We start from the raw sequence: 27,713 nt of genomic DNA on the forward strand, positions 1-27,713 counted from the left end.
AGTCCATTTCTTTTGGTCTGCCATACCTTGAGGTTTTCACTATTTGAAATTTCTCCACTTCCAAGATCTAAAATTCTGAATTTCCCAACCTTTACCATACCTCTTATCTTTCCACTTCTCCTACTCATTCTCTGTGTTGTACATATTTTTCTTCCCTTTTATTACCTCTAGCCCCTCAGTCTCTATCTGTTCCTACAATGCATGTGGCTCTTTTCCAGAGTCACTTGCTTCTCTACCTGGTCTTGGTCAGTTACTCTACTCATTGTCACAATACTCACTTGAACAGTCATATCACTTACTCGTATTTATTCATTAAATCCAAACCCTGAATAGACTGCACTACTCACATTCTTCACTCATGCTCACAGGCAGCCAAGTATTAGTGGGAAGAATTTCACAGTCAGTCTTATTTAATTTTACTTCCATCCATTATCAATCAGGCCTTTGGTTCTGCTGCTCAGCAAAACATCATTCACTATATTTTACCAAGAGGACATATTTAAAATTTGTATCTCTATTTCCTCAATCATAAAATGGGGATAATAATATGTATACATGAAATACATAATCAAATAATATAAATTAACTCAGCCAATGTTTTATACCTGTTTGAGTGTTAGGATATTAATAAATATTAGTTCCTGTCTTCTGCTGTAAGAATGAACCCCAGACAAATCTAAAACTTGGGCCTCCTGGTAGATGCTCCTGATAAACTGGCCTTTGACTCACCAAATACCATTGAAACACTCAGAAAATCTATGTGATTTTCACCAATGGGTGGACAAGCAGGCATGTGGATTGAGACTTGAAGAGTTTGGAGGATCTACAAGAGTGTAAAAAAGACTGATGAAAATGGCATATGTTTCCTTCTTCTCTGCCAAATAGAAATGTGCAAACTGTTTTCTCTCACTACAAAGCAATAAACCTAGAAAATAACATTTAGAGGGAGAAAATGGGAGGGGGTGTACAAGGGGTGTGTTCATTTTGGGAAAATTCATCTAGCCATGCAGTCATGATTTATTCACTTTTATGTGTGTGTTTTATTTCAAATAAAATTTCATCAACATACTCAAGTACCAAAGTATCAAAATATAAATCAAAATCCAAGATTTAGAACATGAATTATCAAAATTTAATACATGAACTTGGCTATATTTAGAGGCAAATGTACAGCTTTAGATGCTTTTACTTTAAGGAAGAAAGAATAAGCATTTAATGTAAGAAGTTATAAAAAGAACGCCAAACAAAAAATCTAGCAGAAATAGAAGGTAGGGACTTCCCTGGTGGCGTAGTGGTTAAGAATACACCTGCCAACACAGGGGACAAGGGTTTGATCCCTAGGCCCGGAAGATCCCACATGCCGTGGAGCAACTAAACTCGTGTGCCACAACTACTGAGCCTGCGCTCTAGAGCCCGCGAGCCACAACTACTGAGCCTGCACCCTAGAGCCCACGCACCACAACGAAGAGTAGCCCCCACTCACTGCAACTAGAGAAAGCCTGTGCACAGCAACAAAGACCCAACACAGCTCAAAAAAAAAAAGCGTAGGAATTAATAAAATATTGGCATATAAATAAATGAATTAGAAAATTACAAACAGAATAGCCAAAACATTTATCTCAAAGTTATTTCCTTGAAAAAATCAAAATAAAAAATCAGATAAACCACAATCTGGCCTAATCAAGATAAAGGGGGAAATACAGAAACAATAACAACAAAAAATTAGGAATCAGGAAGCATTTTAAAAGACAAAGATATTGTTTTAAATCACACAAAATATTATATATGTGTATTTATTAGAGAATTATTTATAATGGTAGAAATATGGAAACAATCTAAATTTCCAGTAGGAGGGAACTGACCACATAATGTTGGTATTTTTCTACAATAGAATACAACTATTGAACAGGTTTTTTTAAATTAATTTATTTTATTTTTATTTATTTTTGGCTGTGCTGGGTCACTGTTGCTGTGTGCAGGCTATATCTCCTTGTGGCGAGCAGGGTTTACTCTTCATTGTGATGCACAGGCTTCTCATTGCGGTGGCTTCTCTTGTTGCAGAGCATGGGCTCTAGGCATGCGGGCTTCAGTATTTGTGGCACATGGGCTCAGTAGTTGTGGCTCGCAGGCTCTAGAGCGCTGGCTCAGTACTTGTGGTGCACAGGCTTAGTTGCTCCGCAGCATGTGGGATCTTCCTGGACCAGGGCTCGAGCCCATGTCCCCTGCATTGGCAGGCAGATTCTTAACCATTGTGCCACCAGGGAAGCCCTACTGAACAGTTTTATGTAGACATAGTTTTATTTGTCCACAAGACTTTTATATGTGTCATGAAACAAAATGTTAGCTTTATCTCTGGGTGGTGGTATTATCTGTGAAATACTACTCTTGATGGGATTATTATTAAAATTATCAAATGAAGTAACATATGTTCATCTTTTACATTCAAAAATTTTATTCCAACACTTTCTACATATTAGACACAGTGCCAGGTAGTAAGTTAAAGAAAAAAATAAAAATCCCTGCTTTCATTTTACTGATTATCTACTTGTAGAATTAGACATTAATCAAATTATCATATAAATTAACTGCAATAAGTATAAGAGATATCCACAGTGTAGTATGGGAGCATATAACAAGTGCCTACAAATCTAACACACAGAAGATGCGCAATCCATGTTTGTGTTGGCGTTTCTTTCCCTCTTTCTGACACACAATCTACTTCTCTTTCTAGAAACTGTATTACTCCTCAAAGGAATCCAGAATAGATTAGTTAAAGTTTCCTAAAGTAATTACAAAAAAATAAAATAAAATAGGGGAATAATAAAATGAGTTTCAAGTCAAGACATTGGAACAATCTTGTCTCTTGTGTGCTAATGATATCCAGTTTCTAAATCTCAACAATTTAGTCTTGTAATTAGTGCACAGCTCAGGTGAATGAGTAATAAAGTACCTGCTCCTGGTACCTTATTATCTATAAAGAATAGGTGAAAGCGCCAAACTAATGAATATGCAAATATGGCTTACAAATCTGTGTGAAAGCCTGGTTTTAGACTGTTCCTGACCACTCACAGGCCACTAACCCACTTGAGTCAATATCAACGCAAAGATGTGGGTAGCCCCATAGCTCACGGGTAGAACCACTGAGGAACTGAGGAGTGTGTATGCACACCATAGCACTCTTCATAACACTCCATAATTCCCTTTAATACTTGCCATCATTTGTAATTACATATGCCTCGGGTTTGCTCCTATGATTATTTGACTATGCCTATTCACCTTGTTTTAATTTTCTGCATAGCACTTTTCACTAGTTGATGTTTTTTTTCTTCACCGCTGAAGGGAAGGAAGAAGAGGTGAGACAAGAAATGGGTGGGTTCTCTCAAGGAAATTTGTTCCTCTCCCATGAAGTCCCTGAAAAAGGAAAAGAGAGGGCTGCCAGGCTACTTTAGACTGTGTGGTCAGGAAGACCTAATTAACGGGTGACATTTAAGCTAAGTATCTTTAGAAGACATCCATACAAAGACTGAGAAAGCCAATTCCTGGCAGTGGAACTAGATCGCAGAAAGACCCCATGGTGATGAATGGGCTTAACTTGTTTTAGGAATTTAAGAAGCATCATTAAATGAGAGCCTAGAGGGAAAAGGGAAAATTGGTGTTAAGTGAGTTCAAAGAAATGGCTCTTATAGGGTTATATAAGGTTATATAAAAGAAATTCATTTGCTTGCTTTGTACTAAGTGCAATGAGAAGCCCTGCACTATTTCTCATCAAAGGAGTCTTATTTATATTTTGTAAAAATCACTTTTGCTGCTGTGTAGCAAACAATTTATAGAAGTGTTCAAGCAGAAGTAGAGGTCACCGATCAGAAGATTCTTACATTTGTCAAAGCCAGATGAAACGGGATTTGGACAAAAGCAGATGATTTGGAATATGTTTTGGTGGAAGAGTGAGCAGTATGTACTGATGCCTTTGAGATGAAAGATGTGAATAGAAATAATTTTTTAAAAAAATCACACCTAGATTTTGGTCTCTGAACCTGGATGTCACTGGAGCTTTTTACAGAAAGGAAGAAAAACAAGGGAAGGAGGAGCTGATCTGGATGGACAAACCATGAGTTCACTTTCACTTTGAAATGCCTGGCAGACATCCAAGTGAAGATATCAAGACACCAGTTGAGTTGAAATATATGGAAATAAGATTATAGTCTGTGCTTAAAACCCTAGGAAATATTTTGCCTCTTTGAAAAAATTTCACCTACCTTTGCCCTGATTATTATATTTATGTTTTAATGCTTAATATCAGAAAACAGACATATCTCATTTCATGGTCTTGGGAGATCTGTCATTTTAAGCCTCCTAATAGAAACACTGGACCATAATCTCCACAATCATTGCATATGATGAACCTTAAAAACCTAGTCTTGGGGAGAGGGGGAAGATGGCGGAAGAGTAAGATGCGGAGATCATCTTCCTCCCCACAGATACATCAGAAATACATCTACACGTGGAACAACTCCTACAGAACACCTACTGAACGCTGGCAGAAGACCTCAGACCTCCCAAAAGGCAAGAAACTCCCCACATACCTGGGTAGGACAAAAGAAAAAAGAATAAACAGAGACAAAAGAATAGGGACGGGACCCGCACCAGTGGGAGGGAGCTGTGAAGGAGGAAAGGTTTCCACACACTAGGAAGCCCCTTCGCGGGCGGAGACTGTGGGTGGCAGAATGGGAAAGCTTCAGAGCTGCGGAGGAGAGCACAGCCACAGGGGTGCGGAGGGCAAAGCGGAGAGATTCCCCCAGAGAGGATCAGGGCCGACCGGCACTCACCAGCCTGAGAGGCTGGTCTGCTCACCCACCGGGGCGGGCGGGGCTGGGAGCTGAGGCTCGGGCTTCGGTCGGAGCGCAGGGAGAGGACTGGGGTTGGTGGCGTGAACACAGCCTGAAGGAGCTAGTGCACCACAGCTAGCCGGGAAGGAGTCCGGGAAAAACTCTGGACCTGCCGAAGAGGCAATAGACTTTTTATTCCCTCTTTGTTTCCTGATGCACGAGGAGAGAGGATTAAGAGTGCTGCTTAAAGGAGCTCCAGAGACGGGTGCGAGCCGCGGCTAAAAGCGCGGATCCCAGAGACGGGCATGAGACGCTAAGGCTGCTGCTGCCGCCACCAAGAAGCCTGTGTGTGAGCACAGGTCACTATCCACACCTCCCCTCCAGGGAGCCTGTGCAGCCCGCCACTGCCACGTTCCCAGGATCCAGGGACAACTTCCCCGGGAGAACGCACGGCGCGCCTCACGCTGGTGCAACATCACGCCGGCCTCTGCGGCCGCAGGCTCACCCCGCACTCCATGCCCCTCCCTCCTCCTGGCCTGAGTGTGCCGGAGCCCCTGAATCAGCAGCTCCTCTAACCCTGTCCTGTCTGAGCAAAGAATAGACACCCTCCAGTGACCTAAACACAGAGGCGGGGCCAAATCCAAAGCTGAACCCAGAGAGCTGTGTGAACAAAGAAGAGAAAGGGAAATCTCTCCCAGCAGCCTCAGGAGCAGCGGATTAAATCTCCACAATCAACTTGATGTACCCTGCATCTGTGGAATACCTGAATAGACAACAAATCATCCCAAATTAAGGAGGTGGACTTTGGGAACAAGATATATTATTTTTTCCCCTTTTCCTCTTTCTGTGAGTGTGTATGTGTATGCTTCTGTGTGAGATTTTGTCTGTACAGCTTTGCTTACACCATTTGTCCTAGGGTTCTATCCGTCCATTTTTTTGCTTTTTTTTTTTTTACTTAAAATTTTTTTTTAATAATTACGTTTTTATTTTAATAACTTTATTTTATTTTACCTTACTTTATTTTCTTTCCTTTTATCCTCTTTCTCCTTTTTCTCCCTTTTATTCTAAGGTGTGTGGATGAAAGGCTCTTGGTGCTGCAGCCAGGAGTCAGTGCTGTGCCTCTGAGGTGGGAGAGCCAACTTCAGGAGGTCCATAAGGGACCTCCCAGCTCCACGTAATATCAAACAACGAAAATCTCCCAGAGATCTCCATCTCAACACCAACACCCAGCTTCACTCAATGACCAGCAAGCTACAGTGCTGGACACCCTATGCCAAACAACTAGCAAGACAGGAACACAATAACACCTATTAGCAGAGAGGCTACCTAAAATCATAATAAACCCACAGACACCCCAAAACACACCACCGGATGTGGACCTGCCCATCAGAAAGACAAGATTCAGCCTCATCCACCAGAACACAGGCACTAGTCCCCTCCACCAGGAAGCCTACACAACTCACTGAACCAACTTTAGCCACTGGGGACAGACACCAAAAACAACGGGAACTACGAACCTGCAGCCTGCAAAAAGGAGACCCCAAACACAGTAAGATAAGCAAAATGAGAAGACAGAAAAACACACAGCAGTTGAAGGAGCAAGGTAAAAACCCACCAGACCTAACAAATGAAGAGGAAATAGGCAGTCTATCTGAAAAAGAATTCAGAATAATGATAGTAAAGATGATCCAAAATCTTGGAAACAGAATAGACAAAATGCAAGAAACATTTGACAAGGACCTAGAAGAACTACAGATGAAACAAGAAACGATGAACAAGACAATAAATAAAATTAAAAATACTATAGAAGGGATCAGTAGCAGAATAACTGAGGCAGAAGAACGGATAAGTGACCTGGAAGATAAAGTAGTGGAAATAACTACTGCAGAGCAAAATAAAGAAAACAGAATGAGAAGAACTGAGGACAGTCTCAGAGACCTCTGGGACAACATTAAACGCACCAACATTTGAATTATAGGGGTTCCAGAAGAAGAAGAGAAAAAGAAAGGGACTGAGAAAATATTTGAAGAGATTATAGTTGAAAACATCCCTAATATGGGAAAGGAAATAGTTAATCAAGTCCAGGAAGCACAGGGAGTCCCATACAGGATAAATCCAAGGAGAAACATGCCAAGACACATAATAATCAAACTGTCAAAAATTAAACACAAAGAAAACATATTAAGAGCAGCAAGGGAAAAACAACAAATAACACACAAGGGAATCCCCATAAGGTTAACAGCTGATCTTTCAGCAGAAAATCTGCAAGCCAGAAGGGACTGGCAGGACATATTTAAAGTGATGAAGGAGAAAAAGCTACAACCAAGATTACTCTAACCAGCAAGGATCTCATTCAGATTTGATGGAGAAATTAAAACCATTACAGACAAGCAAAAGCTGAGAGAGTTCAGCACCACCAAACCAGCTTTACAACAAATGCTAAAGGAACGTCTCTAGGCAAGAAACACAAGTGAAGGAAAAGACCTATAATAACAAACCCAAAACAATTAAGAAAATGGGAATAGGAACATACATATCTATAATTACCTTAAATGTAAATGCTCCAACCAAAAGACACAGACTGGCTGAATGGATACAAAAAGAAGACCCATATATATGCTGTCTACAAGGGAGCCAGTTCAGACCTAGAGACACATACAGACTGAAAGTGAGGGGATGGAAAAAGATATTCCATGCAAATGGAAACCAAAAGAAAGCAGGAGTAGCAATTCTCGTATCAGACAAAATAGACTTTAAAATAAAGACTACTAGAAGAGACAAAGAAGGACACTACATAATGATCAAGGGATTGATCCAAGAAGAAGATATAGCAATTGTAAATATTTATGCATCCAACATAGGAGCACCTCAATACATCAGGCAAATACTAACAGCCATAAAAGGGGAAATCGACAATAACACATTCATAATAGGGGACTTTAACACCCCATTTTCACCAATGGACAGATCATCCAAAATGCAAATAAATAAGGAAACACAAGCTTTAAATGATACATTAAATAAGATGGACTTAATTGATATTTATAGGACATTCCATCCAAAAACAACAGAATACACATTGTTCTCAAGTGCTCATGGAACATTCTCCAGGATAGATCATATCTTGGGTCACAAATCAAGCCTTGGTAAATTTAAGAAAATTGAAATTGTATCAAGTATCTTTTCTGACCACAACGCTATGAGACTAGATATCAATTACAGGAAAAGATCCGTAAAAAATACAAACACATGGAGGCTAAACAATTCACTACTTAATAATGGTGTAATCACTGAAGAAATCAAAGAGGAAATAAAAAAATGCCTAGAAACAAATGACAATGGAGACACGACAACCCAAAACCTATGGGATGCAGCAAAAGCAGTTCTAAGAGGGAAGAACTGGATTGTATTATAGCAATACAATCAATTGTATTGTATTGCTACAACTATAGCAATACAATCCTACCTTAAGAAACAGGAAACATCTCGAATAAACAACCTAACCTTGCACCTAAAGCAGTTAGAGAAAGAAGAACAAAAAATCCCCAAAGTTAGCAGAAGGAAAGAAAACATAAAGATCAGACCAGAAATAAATGAAAAAGAAATGAAGGAAATGATAGCAAAGATCAATAAAACTAAAACCTGGTTCTTTGAGAAGATAAACAAAATTGATAAACCATTAGCCAGACTCATCAAGAAAAAAAGGGAGAAGACTCAAATCAACAGAATTAGAAATGAAAAAGGAGAAGTAACAACTGACACTGCAGAAATACAAAATACAACTCTATGCCAATAAAATGGACAACCTGGAAGAAATGGACAAGTTCTTAGAAATGCACAACCTGCCAAGACTGAACCAGGAAGAAATAGAAAATATGAACAGACGATAAACGGAGCTGGAGGAATCAGGCTCCCTAACTTCAGACTATACTACAAAGCTACAGTAATCAAGACAGTATAGTACTGGCACAAGCACTGAAATTGAAACTGTGATTAAAAATCTTCCAACAAACAAAAGCCCAGGACCAGATGGTTTCACAGGCGAATTCTATCAAACGTTTAGAGAAGAGCTAACACCTATCCTTCTCAAACTCTTCCAAAATATAGCAGAGAGAGGAACACTCCCAAACTCATTCCACGAGGCCACCATCACCCTGATATCAAAACCAGACAAGGATGTCACAAAGAAAGAAAACTACAGTCCAATATCACTGATGAACATACATGCAAAAATCCTCAACAAAATACTAGCAAACAGAATGCAACAGCACATTAAAAGCATCATACACTATGATGAAGTGGGGTTTATTCCAGGAATGCAAGGATTCTTCAATATACGCAAATCAATCAATGTGATACACCACATTAACAAATTGAAGGAGAAAAATCATATGGTCATCTGAATAAAAGCAGAGAAAGCTTTCAACAAAATTCCACACCCATTTATGATAAAAACCCTCCAGAAAGTAGGCATAGAGGGAACTTTCCTCAACATAATAAAGGCCATATATGACAAATCCACAGCCAACATCATCCTCAATGGTGAAAAACTGAAAGCATATCCACTAAGATCAGGAACAAGACAAGGTTGCCCACTCTCACCACTCTTATTCAACATAGTTTTGGAAGTTTTAGCCACAGCAATCAGAGAAGAAAAGGAAATAAAAGGAATCCAAATTGGAAAAGAAGTAAAGCTGTCACTGTTTGCAGATGACATGATACTATACATAGAGAATCCTAAAGATGCTACCAGAAAACTATTAGAGCTAATCAATGAATTTGGTAAAGTAGCAGGATACAAAATTAATGCACAGAAATCTCTGGCATTCCTATACACTAATGATGAAAAATCTGAAAGTGAAATCAAGAGAACACTCCCATTTACCATTGCAACAAAAAGAATAAAATATCTAGGAATAAACCTACCTAAGGAGACAAAAGACCTGTATGCAGAAAATTATAAGACACTGATGAAAGAAATTAAAGATGATACAAATAGATGGAGAGATATACCATGTTCTTGGATTGGAAAAATCAACATTGTGAAAATGACTCTACTACCCAAAGTAATCTACAGATTCAATGCAATCCCTATCAAACTACCACTGGCATTTTTCACAGAACTAGAACAAAACATTTCACAATTTGTATGGAAACACAAAAGACCCCGAATAGCCAATGCAATCTTGAGAACGATAAACGGAGCTGGAGGAATCAGGCTCCCTGACTTCAGACTATACTACAAAGCTACAGTAATCAAGACAGTATGGTACTGGCACAAAAACAGAAAGATAGATCAATGGAAGAGGATAGAAAGCCCAGAGATAAACCCACGCACATATGGGCACCTTATCTTTGATAAAGGAGGCAGGAATGTACAGTGGAGAAAAGACAGCCTCTTCAATAAGTAGTTCTGGGAAAACTGGACAGGTACATGTAAAAGTATGAGATTAGATCACTCCCTAAAACCATACACAAAAAGAAGCTCAAAATGGATTAGAGACCTAAATTTAAGGCCAGAAACTATCAAACTCTTTGAGGAAAACATAGGCAGAACACTCTATGACATAAATCACAGGAAGATTCTTTTTGACCCACCTCCTAGAGAAATGGAAATAAAACCAAAAATAAACAAATGGGACCTAATGAAACTTCAAAGCTTTTGCACAGCAAAGGAAACCATAAACAAGACCAAGAGACAACACTCAGAATGGGAGAAAATATTTGCAAATGAAGCAACTGACAAAGGATTAATTTTCAAAATTTACAAGGAGCTCATGCAGCTCAATAACAAAAAAACAAACAACCCAATCCAAAAATGGGCAGAATACCTAAATAGACATTTCTCCAAAGAAGATATACAGACTGCCAACAAACAGATGAAAGAATGCTCAACATCATTAATCATTAGAGAAATGCAAATCAAAACTACAATGAGATATCATCTCACACCAGTCACAATGGCCATCATCAAAATATCTAGAAACAATAAATGCTGGAGAAGGTGTGGAGAAAAGGGAACACTCTTGCACCGTTGGTGGGAATGTGGATTGGTACAGCCACTATGGAGAACTGTATGGAGGTTCCTTAAAAAACTACAAATAGAACTACCATATGACCCAGCAATCCCACTACTGGGCATATACCCTGAGAAAACCATAATTCAAAAAGAGTCATGTACCAAAATGTTCATTGCACCTCTATTTACAATAGCCAGGAGATGGAAACAACCCAAGTGTCCATCATCGGATGCACGGATAAAGAAGATGTGGCACATATATACAATGGAATATTACTCAGCCATAAAAAGAAACAAAATTGAGCTATTTGTACTGAGGTGGATGGACCTAGAGTCTGTCATACAGAGTGAAGTTAAGTCAGAAAGAGAAAAACAAATACTGTATGCTATCACATATATATGGAATTTAAGAAAAAAAATGTCATGAAGAACTTAGGGGTAAGACAGGAATAAAGACACAGACCTACTAGAGAATGGACTTGAGGATATGGGAAGGGGGAAGGGTAAGCTGTGACAAAGTGAGAGAGTGGCATGGACATATATACTCTACCAAACGTAAAATAGATAGCTAGTGGGAATAGATAGCCACATAGCACAGGGAGATCAGCTGGGTGGTTTGTGACCACCTAGAGGGGTGGGATAGGGAGGGTGGGAGGGAGGGAGACGCAAGAGGGAAGAGATATGGGAACATATGTATATGCATAACTGATTCACTTTGTTATAAAGCAGAAACTAACACACCACTGTAAAGCAATTATACTCCAATAAAGATGTTAAAAAAAAAAAATCCTAGTCTTGACTGATAAGTTTCTCAAAGGCGAAATACCTAAACAGTGACAACAAGTGAGACAGCTGATAGATATACACACTTCCTTTTCTGAATGGCATATTTAAAGGGCTCATTCACAGTGACAATGACTCTTACTCACTGGGAATCTTATTTTCTCTTACAAACAACTGCTTTAAATATAGGAACATGGCTATTTTAGTCCAACTTAAAATAAAAAGATGCTAGGAACTTGTATTCATTGTTGGCCTCCATCTGTAGTCATATGCATGAACATAGTCAAGCTATAACATTCCAGTCTCCTCTACCATAAAATGAAAGTCCCCAACAAGATCATCTCTGGGTCGCTTCCATTCGCAAAATTTAACGTAAAAGAAATCCACAATTCTCCCAGCACCAGGCACCCTTAACTGTGCCTCATAAATAACAATAATAATGTTTCACACAGTGTATGGTACAAAGTAAGGACTATCTGCAAAATGCAATTTAAACAGATGGCACTTTATGGCTTGCCATTTACTGTAGTAGTAAATTGCAAATAGGCAATTGTGCCTATGTGTATTTGCTGATCTGTCAGACATTGGAAATAAGGCCAGTGTATTATCCCTTTATAATTCAGGGCACACATTCATTCTCTGGGAGAGGCATTAAGTTTTTATTGAAAATGAGAAACACTGCAGCTGGGGTGAACCACAGAGCGGGCTCCTTCCATTACCATTTAGCGTATGCATACACGATTTTCAGAGTGAGTGTCAGGGTTTTCTCAGCCTTGTTCTGCCATGCGCTGGAGTCAGCATTCCCATCTATTTTAATGATTTTAAAGACTACCATTTTCTCATCACCTTTTACCTACCCATGTCGGGCTCCAACTCAGCTTCATTCACCAGCTCTAATTCCATGACTTCCTTCCTCCTGATTCTTTACCTCAATATCTCCAACGTGATTTGGTTCTACAGCTTCCTCAACACTCTTTTCAGGCCCCAGGTGGCTATTTCTGCACAGCTGAAATCTGCTAATGCTTTTAAGATAATGTCCTTCACCCTTGGAAACAGAAAAAGAATAGCAATAATCACTGATTCTCAGTATGAAACCTCTAAACATTGTATGCCTTCCTTCTTTTAAATGTCTTACATCTTTTTTTTTAATGAAGTAAAAAGAACCTGGGTCTCATAGTATTAGCTCTCTCATACATGCATGAAATAATCAGACTGTAAGTGACTTATGTAGTTAAAGACTTGTGGCTTAGGATTGTGTCTACTGTATCCCCATCTCTTTTATTACTATAAAGAATTTACAATTGGTACAGTACACTATAACCCAGCTGCCGTGTTACACACTGCCTGCAAATGGGAAACACTGATCTGAACTACAATATAAAGATCAGAGAAAATTTCATTCAGGCTCTTCATACAGGTCAGAAATAAATAGGATTTATACAGTAAGTCTGACCTGGTACAGAGTCTTCACAATTTATGGGAAGCTAATCAGATGACGGAATTTTTTGTTGATATTTTAATCTGTACCTTAAAAGCACCATTTATAACTAAAAGGACACAACTGGCTAATTTTGCTCAATAAATCCCCAGAGCAGCATAGAACTCAGTGCAGAATTCAACCAAATTTTCATATACCCTGTACAGGATGGAGCATGTGGTATTTAAGTTCAGGGGAATTGACAGAGAATTCTGATTGGTTGATGGTTCCGTTTGTGTTTGAGAGAAAATAATAAAGCACTTTTTCTTCATATATGCATATATTTGTTGATTAACACAGGTGCAAAACTCCCCCAAGGTCACCCTGGAGTTTACTCTGCAGCCTAATACGTTTAACAAGATTATGTTACATAACTTACTGTCTTACCATAAAATGAGAGTAGTATCTTGAAGAGAAGAAAATATCCCATTTAATAGAAATTAAATCCAGAAGCCAGTTCTACAAACACAGTATATAATCTCATAAACTCAATTTTGGATTATTCAGAATAACATGTAAATAGAATCAACTCTTCTTCTTCCCCTGAATGGGGAGGTTTACCCAGTATTATTTACACATCACAGTAAGTATGGTTAACATGTAATTCTGAGCAAATATTAAATCTCAACCACAGTTTATGTAAACAAAATAGACAAACAAGAGTAGGTAGGAAACTTCCTTCTTTTCCTCTATTTAAAAATCCACTTACTTCAATTCACTTGAGAAGTCCAATTCAGGGCCTGTGGACTCTATCATTCCAGTCCTAAGGGTTATCCCTGCTCTTTTTTTTACCATAAGTTAAGCACAAGATTGCCCTTCTACTGTGCATTTCCCAAATAATATGAAGTGAGGCATTAATTGATTGTCTTCCTGAATATCCCCAACATTGATGTGTACACAAAATCCTATATTTTAACAGACAGTGCATTCTTGTGGTGGTACTTGAATGTCTACAATCAATAAGCTTGCAGATTTTAAATTAAGGTTCCATTTTCAGAAAACTAAAACTTTTAATAAATTCCTTATTAAAATATAAATTATAAAAATATACAGGTGCATATATATACATATATATATTCCATTATATATATATATAATGGAATACTACTCAGCCATAAAAAAGAATGAAATTATGCCATGGACCTAGAGATTATCATACTAAGTGAAGTAAGTCAGTCAGAAAGAGAAAGACAAATACCATATGATATCTCTTATATGTGGAATCTAAAATATGACACAAATGAATTTGACAAAACAGACTCACAAATATAGAGAACAGACTTGTGTTTATTACAATATTCTGTAATAAACTGTTTTGAAAAAGAATATGAAAAGAAATATATATATATGAATATATATATAAATAACTAAATCACTGCTGTACAGCAGAAATTAACACTACATTGTAAATCAACTACACTTCAATAAAATAAATTAAATAAATAAATACTATTTTGGGATATTAAAAAAAGAAAATCAATGTTACCAATGATAACATTGACTTACCAATGTTGTTGCTATTGTTTTTCTTTAGGTTATCCAATATCTAGAATTATTTCAAATGTTAACACAATGGATTTCTATTTGCTATAGACCATACAAATTAATTTTACATGTTCTAGAAAGTTAGTTTTTAAAGCTAAACTGAGGTGACATTGAGTACAAAGATGGAACTCGTTCTAATATTGGGAAAAAGATTATAATTGAAAAAATTGCAAGAGATTGAGCATGGATTAAGTCTGCAGTTGTAAAACCAGGGTTTTTCTTTTTTTTGTTCTTGTTTCTGCATAGTCCACAGATAACAAAATGTAACCAGAGAAATGTGAATGGTAAACATCTCTAAACAAAGGATTCTCTGGTGAATTCTCATCCTATCAATAGCTAGATAGAATTATGAGCTTCCCTTTGCATTTAGATCACTAAAATGATGTTTTGATATAAATTTGTGTGACTTCAATCAAGTCACCTGAGGTGTCAAAACCTCAGTTTCTTTAAACTGGGAATAACAAAATACATAACGTTGGGAGACAATTTCCCATGGGTCTTCTGCATTTCTGCATACCTTGTGAATCAAGATCCTGACAACACTTTGTTCCCAGCTATCTTTTTTAAATATTTGCATGGCAAACAACCTTGGAAGATAGAGACAGTGCCACGGTAGAAGCACTACCTTTTGCTTTCCAGAATAATAATCATAATGTCTCCATCCTGGGCAAAAATTTGGCCAGTTTGCTTATAGCCCCTTTAAAAATATGAGGTTTCCACGGGCTTCCCTGGTGGCACAGTGATTGAGAGTCCGCCTGCCAATGCAGGGGACACGGGTTCGTGCCCTGGTCCGGGAAGATCCCACATGCCGGGGAGCGGCTGGGCCCGTGAGCCATGGCCGCTGAGCCTGCGCGTCCGGAGCCTGTGCTCCGCAACGGGAGAGGACACAACTGTGAGAGGCCCGCATACTGCAAAAAAAAAAAAAAAATATATATATATATATATATATATATATATATATATATATATATGAGGTTTCCTAAACTTGGGATTCCTCTCCTATAAATAGCAAGCCAGCAGTCACCTGGCTTTCACTGCATTGTCCTGTAGGAATTTGGATTTAGGGAACTGGGACAAATGCTGACATTCTGGTTTCTGCCGTTTCTGTAGTAAACGGTTCTTCATCTCTGTTCCAAGAGTCTGTATCCTCTACCTGCATCCATGTATCTATGTCATGTTAACTTGTAGGCATGTAGAATAAAAATCTCAGCCCCTTCACAGTTCCTGACATATATTTCATATGTTTGTTGTGGAAATAAAATTACACAATGTGCTTATAAACCTTAGCTCTGTGCCTGGGCAAAGAAGCATTCAAAATTTTTAGCTATAACATTATTATCACTCAAACCAAAGTTTAATATAAATTTTTCTTTAAGCCTCACGTTTCAAAAGTTGATTTATTATAGATTTCTAGGGTTTTATATCATTTCATTTTTTATTTTCTTTCATAATTGAATTAAATTTAATGAACATTCAAATGGATTAAAAGTTTCACTTGTAATATGCTTAATAATTCCATCATTTTAGCACTTTCAATTTTCTACTCATTTCAAAAGACATTATGACATAAAATAGTCAAATAATTGCACAAACACTGTTATACAAAGATGTTAATATTTCCAAAATCAAACAGCTGGCAGACATTCCAAGCCTGAGATAGTGGCAAATATTTGCCAACTGATATATGAAAGCAGATTCATTATAAGGAGGAAAGTTGAGGGGTGGGATTAATTATTTTAAGGCTGTGGCCTTAAGTACCACCTGTGGACATGACATAAATTTAAAAACTTAAAATTTCATACATCTATTTACTTATCTTACAGCTATGACTCTATGTCTCTCATTTTATAAGCTTTTCCATTACTATGTCTGCCTGTGGCTAAATTACCAAGCAGGTAAGTGAAAGAAGTTAGTCAAGCTAGCACTAACATAAAAACAAATAAATAATCCATCAATTAACATTAAAAATAAAGAGTTATTAATGATATCAATTTTCTGAATTTTGGGTTTGTAGTATATAGAAAATGCCCTTTTCTTTTCAGTTTAAACTAGACAGAAATGCCTCACACATAGGGAAATCAGAATTATTTTCCTGAATTTACTCAACCCAAATACTGAGCTGAATTTAGAGAATGTAAATTTTCTCAACAAAAGAAAAGGTCACCAGTTAAGAAATAAACTTTTATAATATGCTACTTTTAAGCAGGTAATCAATAAATACTGAATGAATAAATAACAATTATGAATGGACTATATAATATTTGATAGATGTTTCTCTTTTTTCAACCCTCAATGTTTATAGATTTTGTTTTCAATGAAGGAAGTCATTTTGTTAATTAGAGAGAAATGTATTATTACAGTTAAACGTAATTAATATTGGTATTCTTCAGTAGCCAAGTAAAAGCATCATAAAACAAATAAAATGAATAATGGAAGCAGTCTTATTGGAGACAAAGCTCATTATCAAACTGAAGGTTTGTTTCATATGAACAAAAAATTTTTCCAACAACTGATATGAACATGTTCAATGAAAATTTTTTAGAATGAAGGAAATGAGGAATTTCTCATTCCTAATATTTAATAATCTCCTTGCAGCTACTTTAGCTTTCAAAATAAGAGAATGTATAGACCAAGGAGAGGAAGGATAATTAAGCTTTATAACAAGATAACAGTAAAGATAATTTTTAAACTTCAAATAAAAGTTACCAAAATGGTACATTAAATTTTATTTCAAAAAATTATTTACATCCTTTTAGATTAAAATAATGATCCAACAATAGAATTACGATGTACTCATATTTATGTCGTTCTTTAAAAAAACACAACTCAGAAGTCAATAGGAGTTTTAACACCACAAGGAAAATATACAGTGGGAAAATTCAGCCCGTTAGGATTAAGGAAGATTGATCGGTTCTATAAGTATACATGAACTTATGCTTAATGACCCCAATAACAAGACTAGTCTTTATATAACACTGTTCATCTTTAGAGTGCTTTACCAACCTTCTCTAATTAATAAGGATGGACAAATCCTGCTGTGTCCTTCAAGGCTTTCAAGTGGCATTTCTATCGTTTGGAGCCTCACTAAAATCCAAAATGCACTTGCTTCTTCTCTATAAGAATTTAGCAACAATTTTTAAACCATATAAAATTTTAGGGGCATATCATCTGAACAACTTTAGTTCCCATGAAATTCTCTGTGTTTAAGATTTGCTTGCTAATACTACCCAATCACTTTGTTCCTCTTCATAAGTTTTCCTAACTTATTTTACATTGATAGTTAATAGTCTAAACTTATTTGACCTATGTAAAAGGAAGGATATAGAAGTTATAGCTATAGCTCACACACAGATTTTAATCTATAATAAATTAAAAATGTAGCCAGATTTTTAAAAATTTTAGTGCTAAAATACTCAATGGATATTACACCTCCCAAATAATGATCTAACTCAAATGGTTAAGAAATGACATATTTGAGGGAAAAAATAGTTTACGTGTATTCTTTTTTTTTTTTCTTTTGGGAGAGTACTCATGATTTCCTAGGCTTCCCTGTTTGTTTTGAATGTTATTCAATGTCTCACTAAGCTCTTGTTTTCTCAGTCAACAATCTGATTAGAGCCAGACCATGTCTGTCCCAGAAAGATAAGAAATCTGCCTAGGAGAAAATTAAGGACTCCTAGAGTTCCAGGTGTAGCTGTCTTACTCATTGATCTAAACTAATGACTTAGAGGAAAGAAATTGTAAGTGCTAGGACAAATCGAGATTTCCAGGTGTCTTTTCCCATCTCTATTATTACTAAAGGAACCCTTACCTTTTCGCCTAAATTACTGGATAATATTTGTGGTGTGATATATATTCATAATGGCCAAAGGCATCATAGAGGTAGAAAAATAGCTTATAATAAGCAGAGGAGATAATATAAACCAACAAAGAAATAATTCAAAGGTGTCTTTCTTCAATGTTCTAAACAAAGAAGAAAAACATTTTGCAGACCAAGGAGCTTACAAAAGGCTTACTCTTTCCTCAGAAGACTTAGTGGGTGCTCTGTTACCTCCATACATCTTAATTCCCAAATAAATTAGGAAGGGATTTCAGGACAATTCTGCTATTTATTCCACCAAAATAGTGTTACTTCTGGTCTCACTAGTATTTTCAGCAAAGAGAAGCAGTAGAGGGTATTTGGCATACATATTCTGGCTTCAGTAAAGAAAAATCTAAAGCCCATACTTTACAGAGGTTTTTCCAAGTGAAACGGAGCAGGACCCTGTGGGGCTCCTTGGCACAGAAGTTTTTCTGTGTCCCCCATTTCTTGTTTGTAGGGAATAGACTACAGCCTCTATGACCTTCCCTGAGTTCCAAAGGGCAGGTTCAAACAGTTGCTAATCAGGGAAGGGAGGGAATGCAGAGACAAGGGAGGAGCAGTCAAGAAACAATAGTGCAGACTTGGGGCAGGGTCCTCATTCTGCCTCAAGGGATATACATAGCAATATCTTTGAGCTCTTCTGCAGAACTGAAACCCCCAACAAATGGAAGATGTTAACTACTTGATGAAGCATTCTTAATTCCAGAGAAGGTCACAGTTTGATAATCTCAAGAACCAGAGAAGCTCATCAGGAGACCACCTGAGACCAGATTAAAGGAGTGCAGGCTCTGCACACACCCTAATCTTATCAGCAACCCACCCTTGAACTATTGCTATAAAACTCCTCACCAAACAGTTGGGACACACAGTTTTGAGGGGCATGAGCCCACTGTGTCCCCCTTTGCCTGGCAAAGCAATAAAACTATTCTTTTCTACTTCACCCAAAACTCTGTCTCTGAGATTCAAGTCGGCACTGGTGCACAGAGGCTGAGGTTTTGGCATCATAAGGACCACCCTACTCTCTTCTATCCTTGCTCACAGGGCTTTATAATATTTGCTTAATCCAGTAAAAGTCCATGTCAGAGAACAACTAGCAAGGGTCTCTAACTTGATTCCAATATCAGTTCCTTGGCTGACACGAATTTACTTGATTTTTGTGGATTTATTTTGTTTTCTTTCTTTTCTTTTTTTTCTTTTTTTTTTTGAGATAGGAATTTAGTTTTTTTAAGGAAGCTCTGGAGATATGTTAAGCTGTTTCCTTATTGAGACTAGTGTTTCCTTCTCTAAGGCTGGATTTCAAAAACTCATTTCAAATTTTCTTCTTTGGTAGAGCTGTCCTGTCTGCTGAAATTGATACCAAAGCAAATATTGTACAATATATAAATTTAAAAGGGTTTTTTGTTTGTTTGTTTGTTTTCAGACAGAATTAGGTTTTGATCCTGGCTCTACCAAACATTATCCGTGGTTTCTTAGAAAAGCTATTTAACATCTATCTATGAGCCTTCATTTTCTCGTGTGTCAAATGGAATAATAAAGACTAGCTTTCAGTGACTTTGAGGATTAAAAGCGATAAGATATAGTGCTTATCGCATTTCCTGATCATAATAAATACTCATAAAAAATTGTAGTTGTTTTTATTGTTGTCAGTGGTTGTGGTTCTGTGGTAAGACCTGATTCTTGTTTTTCAATAGATGACAATCTACTTATAAATATCAATATAACAGAAACAGTAAAAAGGTAATATTAATTTAATCAAAATAAATTTCTCAGAATATATATTTAGAGAAATCCCAACAGAAGCATAATACACTGATCCAAAGATGGTCATAGGATCAGACTGAACTTTGAAGGGAGAACAGTCCAGTTATTTTGACAACCAGATGAGAGTGTAGAAAACAAAGCATGAGCAAAGCCTTGAAAAGTAAGACTGAGAAATACTAAAAGATAGAATTTGAATCTTTTTAAAGATAAATGAAATTTATGGATAATTCGAATGCCATGCTGTTTAGTAAGGACTTGATCCTGACACAATGAGTATTCATATGAGAATTTTTGTTTGTTTGTTTTACCATGGAAGTGATAGTATAGAATTGGCATTTTAGAAAGTTAATTCTAAAGGCCATGTATAGGACTTCCCTGGTGGCGCAGTGGTTGAGAGTCCGCCTGCTGATGCAGGGGACACGGGTTCGTGACCCAGTCCGGGAAGATCCCATGTGCCGCGGAGCGGCTGGGCCCGTGAGCCATGGCCACTGAGCCCGCGTGTCCAGAGCCTGTGCTCCACAATGGGAGAGGCCACAACAGTGAGATGCCCGCGTACTGCAAAAAAAAACAAAAAAAAAAACCCAAACAAACAAAAAAATAAAGGCCATGTGTAGAATGAATTCAAGGTGAGAGGGAATGAACTTTGGGAGAATTACACGAATTGAGGAATATTTGGAGAGGATGGAAGTTGTGGGAATAGAAAGCGAGGACCAGATACAGAAGACATTTCAGGGGATCAACCAATAGCAATTAATGGAGCTTCCCTGGTGGCGCAGTGGTTGAGAATCTGCCTGCCAATGCAGGGGACACGGGTTCGAGCCCTGGTCTGGGAGGATCCCATATGCCGCGGAGCAACTGGGCCCGTGAGCCACAACTACTCAGCCTGCGCGTCTGGAGCCTGTACTCCACAACAAGAGAGGCCGTGATAGTGAGAGGCCCACGCACCACGATGAAGAGTGGCCCCTGCTTGCCACAACTAGAGAAAGCCCTCGCACAGAAACGAAGACCCAACACAGCCATAAATAAATTAATTAATTAATTAAAAAACAACAAAAAACAAAACCCACCTTTGCTTAGAAATGATGCATTTCTGATCATTGGTTGGATTTAAAAAAAAAAAATTAATGGACTGAGCATCTAAAATTAATGGGCTGAATATTTCCATTGAGGCTTCTTCTTTTTTATTTCCATTCATACAACTCTTGCTTCTAACTCTTGCTTGATCTGTCTCTTTGGAGAAGGAAGAGAATAATAAAGAACTTCATCATTTATGTCTCAAGTCTCACAGCCACATCCTTGGCTCTCAAAATATAAAGGCCAGGTTTATAAATCAAGCGAGAGAGAAAAATTAGAGAGTGGGCATAAGTGCTTTTCAACTTGAGTTGCACTAGTGACAAGATAGAGTGGCTCTATCATAGGCAGTTATAAAAACAGAAAGCTTTAAAGTAAGAAGAGTTCACTGTTCAAACACCATACCTAGGACAACAGACCCAATGGTGGCCTTCTAGTCATATAAAACTAATGCATTTAATTTAATTCCTCCCATAAACAGACTTGAAATATATTATCTAGTTTCTAAGACAGAGTACCAGTGAACTCATTAGAATCTTGAACTTCAGTTTATAATTTTGATAAAAAAAAGAATATTTTGTTAGCAGGAAAAATATTTCTTCAAGCACAGTTTCAAGGAAAACTTAATTAAAACAAGCAAAACTCTTCTGATGAAATCAAGGGCGTGATCTCAGAGTCCTAACAGTATGGTTCCCCCCGCCTTACAACTGCAAGATAGACATATCATCAACCCCAACATCTCCACAGAACACAGTTTGAAAACCACTGTCTCACTGGATTTGAGGTATTGTTGTTGAACAAATATTTATGACAAGGTTGGGGATGAGGTTCTAAAATGGAATTGTTCTGTCTGCCAAACTAATTTTAGGGTTAAAATATGATCTTGGACTCATTTTATGAGTACTCGGAGCTCACTAGGCTAGTGTACCAAAAGACCAGGTGCAAAATGAAAATGCACAAAAAGAAATCACTCACCCTCTCACTTTACTTGACTTAGGTGCAAACAATCAATTTAAATCATTTTTAAACCTGCTTTTGATTGAGTTCATGTACACGCAGCCTGCTGTTAACCACCTACAGTTCTGCAAAAGAATTATTTATTCATGTACATGATGACTGGCAAATATGTCTCATATTCAAGACTAGGTAATAGAAAATGATAAGAAAGACAAATGAGGAAGATAAGGAAAAATAAAAGAAAGTAACATAGAAATTTACAGTTTAAATGGTAAATTCTTTTTTAATTTAATTAATTAATTTATTTATTTTTGGCTGTGTTGGGTCTTTGTTGCTGCATGTGGGTTTTCCCTAGTTGCGGCAAGCAGGGACTACTATTTGTTGCAGTACAAGGGCTTCTCATTGTGGTGGCTTCTCTTGCTGAAGAGCATGGCTCTAGGCATGTGGGCTTCAGTAGTTGTGGCATGCAGGCTCAGCAGTTGTGGATCGCGGGCTCTAGAGCGCAGGCTCAATAGTTGTGGCACAGGGGCTTAGTTGCTTCGCAGCATGTGGGATCTTCCTGGACCAGGGCTCGAACCCGTGTCCCCTGCATTGGCAGGCCGATTCTTAACCACTGTGCCACCAAGGAAGCCCTAAATGGTAATTTTCACTGCAGAATCTTATATAACTTTTCCAACACACTCAAAAACAAAGCAACATTATTATTTCCATTTTATACACAAAGAACCTGGAAACTAAAATTTAGAGAGGCAATGAAATTTGTCCAAGATCACATGACTAGAAAGCGGCAAGGTCACAACTCACTCAGAACTGCACTATGAGTTCTGAAGAAGAAAGAAAAATAGAAAGGAAGATGCAATAGATAAATCTATTGCACACCTAAAGCATGATTCATGAAAGAAAAAAATCATAAATGGGACTTCATTAAAATTAAACTATTCTGTTATGTAGAAGACTATTAAGAGAATATAAAGAAAAGTCAGTGACTGGGAGAAAACATTTGCTAAACACAAAAGAACTTGTACTCAAAATATTTAAAGAACTTTTAAAAGTCAACAATAGGAAAGCAAACAACCCAATTTAAAAATGGGCAAAATATCTGAACAGATACCTCTGTTCAGAAAAAGATAAAGATATCTTTTATCTTTTAAAGATACATGATGGCAGATAAGCATATGACAAGATCCTCAACATTTTATGTTGTTAGAGAACTGCAAGTTAAAACAATGAAATACCACTACATACCTATTAGATAGGTTAACCAAAACACTGACACCACCAAATGCTGGTGAGGATGTGAAGCAACAGGAACTCTGGCTCATTGCTGGTGGGAATGCAACATGGTGCATTCACTTTGGAAGACAGTTTGACAGTTTCTTGCAAAGTTAAGCATAGTCTTACCATAAAATCCAGCAATCACACTCCTTGGTATTTACCCAAATTACGTTAAAAACTTATGTCCACATAAAATTCTGCACTTGGATGTTTATAGAAGTTTTATTCAAATTTTCCAGATCAACCAAGATGTTCTTCAGTAGGTAAATGGATAAACAAATTGTGTACATCCATAGAAGGGGATAGTATTCAGCGATAAAAAGAAATGAGCTATCAAACCACGAAAAGATATAAGGGAACAACAAATGCACATTACGAAGTGAAAGAAGCCAGACTGAACATGCTTTACACTGTACCCTTCCGACTACATGACATTTTGGAAAAGGCACAACTATAGAGAGAGTAAAAAGATCGGTGGTTGCCAGAAGTTCTGAGGGCAGGAGTCTGAGAAGAATAAATAGGCAGAGCACAGGGGATTTTTAGGGCAGTGAAATTATTCTGTATGATACTGTAATGATGAACATATGATATATTATACTTTTATATTATACACTATACATTTGTCATAACCTACAAAATGTACAACATCAAGGGTGAACACTAGCGTAAACCATGTATTATACTTTAGTTAATAGAAAGAAAAAGGAAAGAAAAAAAAGAAATAGAATACAGAGGGAATAAGTAGAACAAAAGACAAGTTGGAACAAAGCCAAGATAGCAAGGGCTAGAAGCATCAACACTGACCACATAAATTTCTTGGCATTAACTTAGTGACTGTCATTACACTTGTTCAATTAATTATTGCCATGTCATACTTTTCTTTATATTTTCCCCTTCCTGTTTATGAATCTTCGTACCAAGTCTTCTGCAAACTAATCTTAATCCACCTCTGAATCAATCCTTGTCTCAATATATCAGCTAATGAGGCAGATTATTCTTTGTTACAAGGACTTAATGACCTCCCACTTAATTAACTTATATTTTTCAAAAGTAATGATTTATCTATTGGCTCTCTTAACAAGAAAAATACACAGACAGCCTTAAGAGGCACATACACATATACACACATAAACTCAAACACATGAACACATACACTCGACAAGAACAAGTCTTCCACTTTTTAGTATAAAACCCTGACTAAACCTGACAGCAACATCCCTAGAGAACTCTACCTAAGGAACAGGAAAAGAATGAAAATCCAAAAGTTTCAAAATACAGAAATAAAAAAGGGACAGATGACAAGTCACTCATCATGACATGATTATCACAATCATGCTGAAAAATAAATTGAAAATCTGAGTAGGGAAATACAGCATTCTGTGGAGTTTTCAAGTAAACAACTAGCCCATGAACTTAATTCTCAGTTTAATGGACCTCCAAATAATTGAATAAACAATAAATGGCTCAGGAGTATCAGGGATGGAAGAACTAAGGGAGAGCCATGATTTTGGATAACCGATCTACAGAATGGAGGAGGGGGAAGAGGGAGTTAAGAATAAAGGTGAAAGGATTAATATTCAGTCACTGCAAACATCTACAGGAAGAAAATGAATTCTGGGCCTGGCTCCTGAGATGCAGGTTACCTCCATCCAGGCAAAGGAGGCATGAGTAATTAATAATCCCTTCAAAGTTCATAACCCCGATCTCCTCCCCAAAGTAGTCATCAAGAGAGGCAACAGCCAGCTAATGGGAGGATTGCTTAGTACATCTCATGCAGACTGAAGCACCTCTGCCTCAAGGTTTTCTCTTCTTTGCCAACTCAGGAAGCAGCTGGTTCCCTGAACTCCTGGAGGGAACATTAAGTCCCTCTCAACCACAAATGAGCCACCCAGTATTAGCTTCTTTAAAAGTTAAAAACAACATAGGGGTCTGGCCATCAATCAGTGATTGTATTTTTCACTCAACCCCACAGTAGCTGGGAAGTTATTTTTTGCTAGAGAACCGGGTCTGTTACCAAAAATTCAGTGCACAATATACACAATGACCTAACTCACCTGTTCATCTAAATCCAAGAAAGACAGTCATTGCCTTTGGGGAAAGCATTTAAAAAGCTAGCTTTGGGCTTCCCTGGTGGCGCAGTGGTTAAAAGTCCACCTGCCGATGCAGGGGACGCAGGTTCGTGCCCCAGTCTGGGAAGATCCCACATGCCACGGAGCGGCTGGGCCCGTGAGCCATGGCCGCTGAGCCTGCGCGTCCGGAGCCTGTGCTCCGCAATGGGAGAGGCCACAACAGTGAGAGGCCCGCATACTGCAAAAAAAAAAAAAAAAAAAAAAAAAAGCTAGCTTTCATCAATACTGACCAAACAAATATCAGGCTGAATACACTGGTTAATTTTGATGTATTTTCAAAGTTCTTCTTCCCAGTATAACAGTTTCAGACTTGGGTGTACATAAAAGTTGTTTCAGAAAATTTTTTAAAAATGAAGGATCCTGGACCCCACTCCTAGAAGTTCTGATTAAGTAAGTCTTAGGTAAGACTGAAGAATCTGTGTGATAACTAAAAAGAACTCAAGTGATTTGTGATACAGAAATTACTTGAACTAGATTTTCAGGAACAAACAACTGGACTTACACATTTAACATCCATGGACTAAACAGTCTCCATTTTGATTCTTTTTATCAAATCTCAATTGTGAATGTCATATGGAACATATCTGATGCACGAATTGAAATTTATGCACACTATAAACAGTTGATTTGCAGGAGTAAGCCAATAAGCTATGTTGCACATCTCAAGATAGCTTTATTTTTGTCAGCTCATTCTTTTTGCAAGGATCCTCACAAGATGGCTTCCCCTTCCTTCCCCCCAAGAAGGGAAAAAAAAAAATCTTCCCTGGAAAACAGTCATCAAAAAATGAGAAAGTTTATGAGATGTTGAAAAGGTAGTGATATATAACAGCTTGATAGAAAAACAATCCAGAGCAATTGAGATGAACTCATGGAGCCACTTCTATAAGATTCTCAGCTACTGATCAGAGACAAATAAGAGAAGACATTCACAGAAAGACAGACAAAATGAAAAGGCAGAGGGCTATGTACCAGATGAAGGAACAAGATAAAACCTCAGAAAAACAACTAAATGAGGTGGAGATAGGCAACCTTCCAGAAAAAGAATTCAGAATAATGATAGTGAAGATGATCCAAGACCTCTGAAAAAGAATGGAGGCAAAGATCAGGAAGATGCAAGAAATGTTTAACAAAATCTAGAAGAATTAAAGAACAAACAGAGATAAACAATACAATAACTGACATGAAAACTACACTAGAAGGAATGAATAACAGAATAACTGAGGCAGAAGAACGGATAAGTGACCTGGAAGACAGAATGGTGGAATTCACTCTGCGGAACGGAATAAAGAAAAAAGAATGAAAAGAAATGAAGACAGCCTAAGAGACTTCTAGGACAACATTAAAAGCAACAACATTCGCATTCTAGGGGTCCCAGAAGGAGAAAAGAGAGAGGAAGGACCAGAGTAAATATCTGAAGAGATTATAGTCGGAAACTCCCTAACATGGGAAAGGAAATAGCCACCCAACTCCAGGAAGCACAGAGAGTCCCATACAGGATAAAGCCAAGGAGAAACATGCTGAGACACATAGTAATCAAATTGGCAAAAATTAAAGACAAAGAAAAATTATTGAAAGCAGCAAGGGAAAAACGACAAATAACATACAAGGGAACTCCCATAAGGTTAACAGCTGATTTCTCAGCAGAAACTACAAGCCAGAAGGGAGTGATATACTTAAAGTGATGAAAGGTAAGAACCTACAACCCAGATTACTCTACCCAGCAAGGATCTCATTCAGATTCGATGGAGAAATCAAAAGCTTTACAGACAAGCAAAAGCTAAGAGAATTCAGCACCATCAAACCAGCTCTAAAACAAATGCTAAAGGAACTTCTCTAAGTGAGAAACACAAGAGAAGAAAAGGACCTACAAAAAAAACCCCAAAACAAGTAAGAAAATGGTCATAGGAGCATATGTATCGATAATTACCTTAAATGTGAATGCAGTAAATGCTCCAACCAAAAGACACAGGCTTGCTGAGTGGATACAAAAACAAGACCCATATATATG

This window comes from Pseudorca crassidens, chromosome 1 (genome assembly GCF_039906515.1).
Source record: "Pseudorca crassidens isolate mPseCra1 chromosome 1, mPseCra1.hap1, whole genome shotgun sequence".
NCBI classification, from domain to species: Eukaryota; Metazoa; Chordata; class Mammalia; order Artiodactyla; family Delphinidae; genus Pseudorca; species Pseudorca crassidens.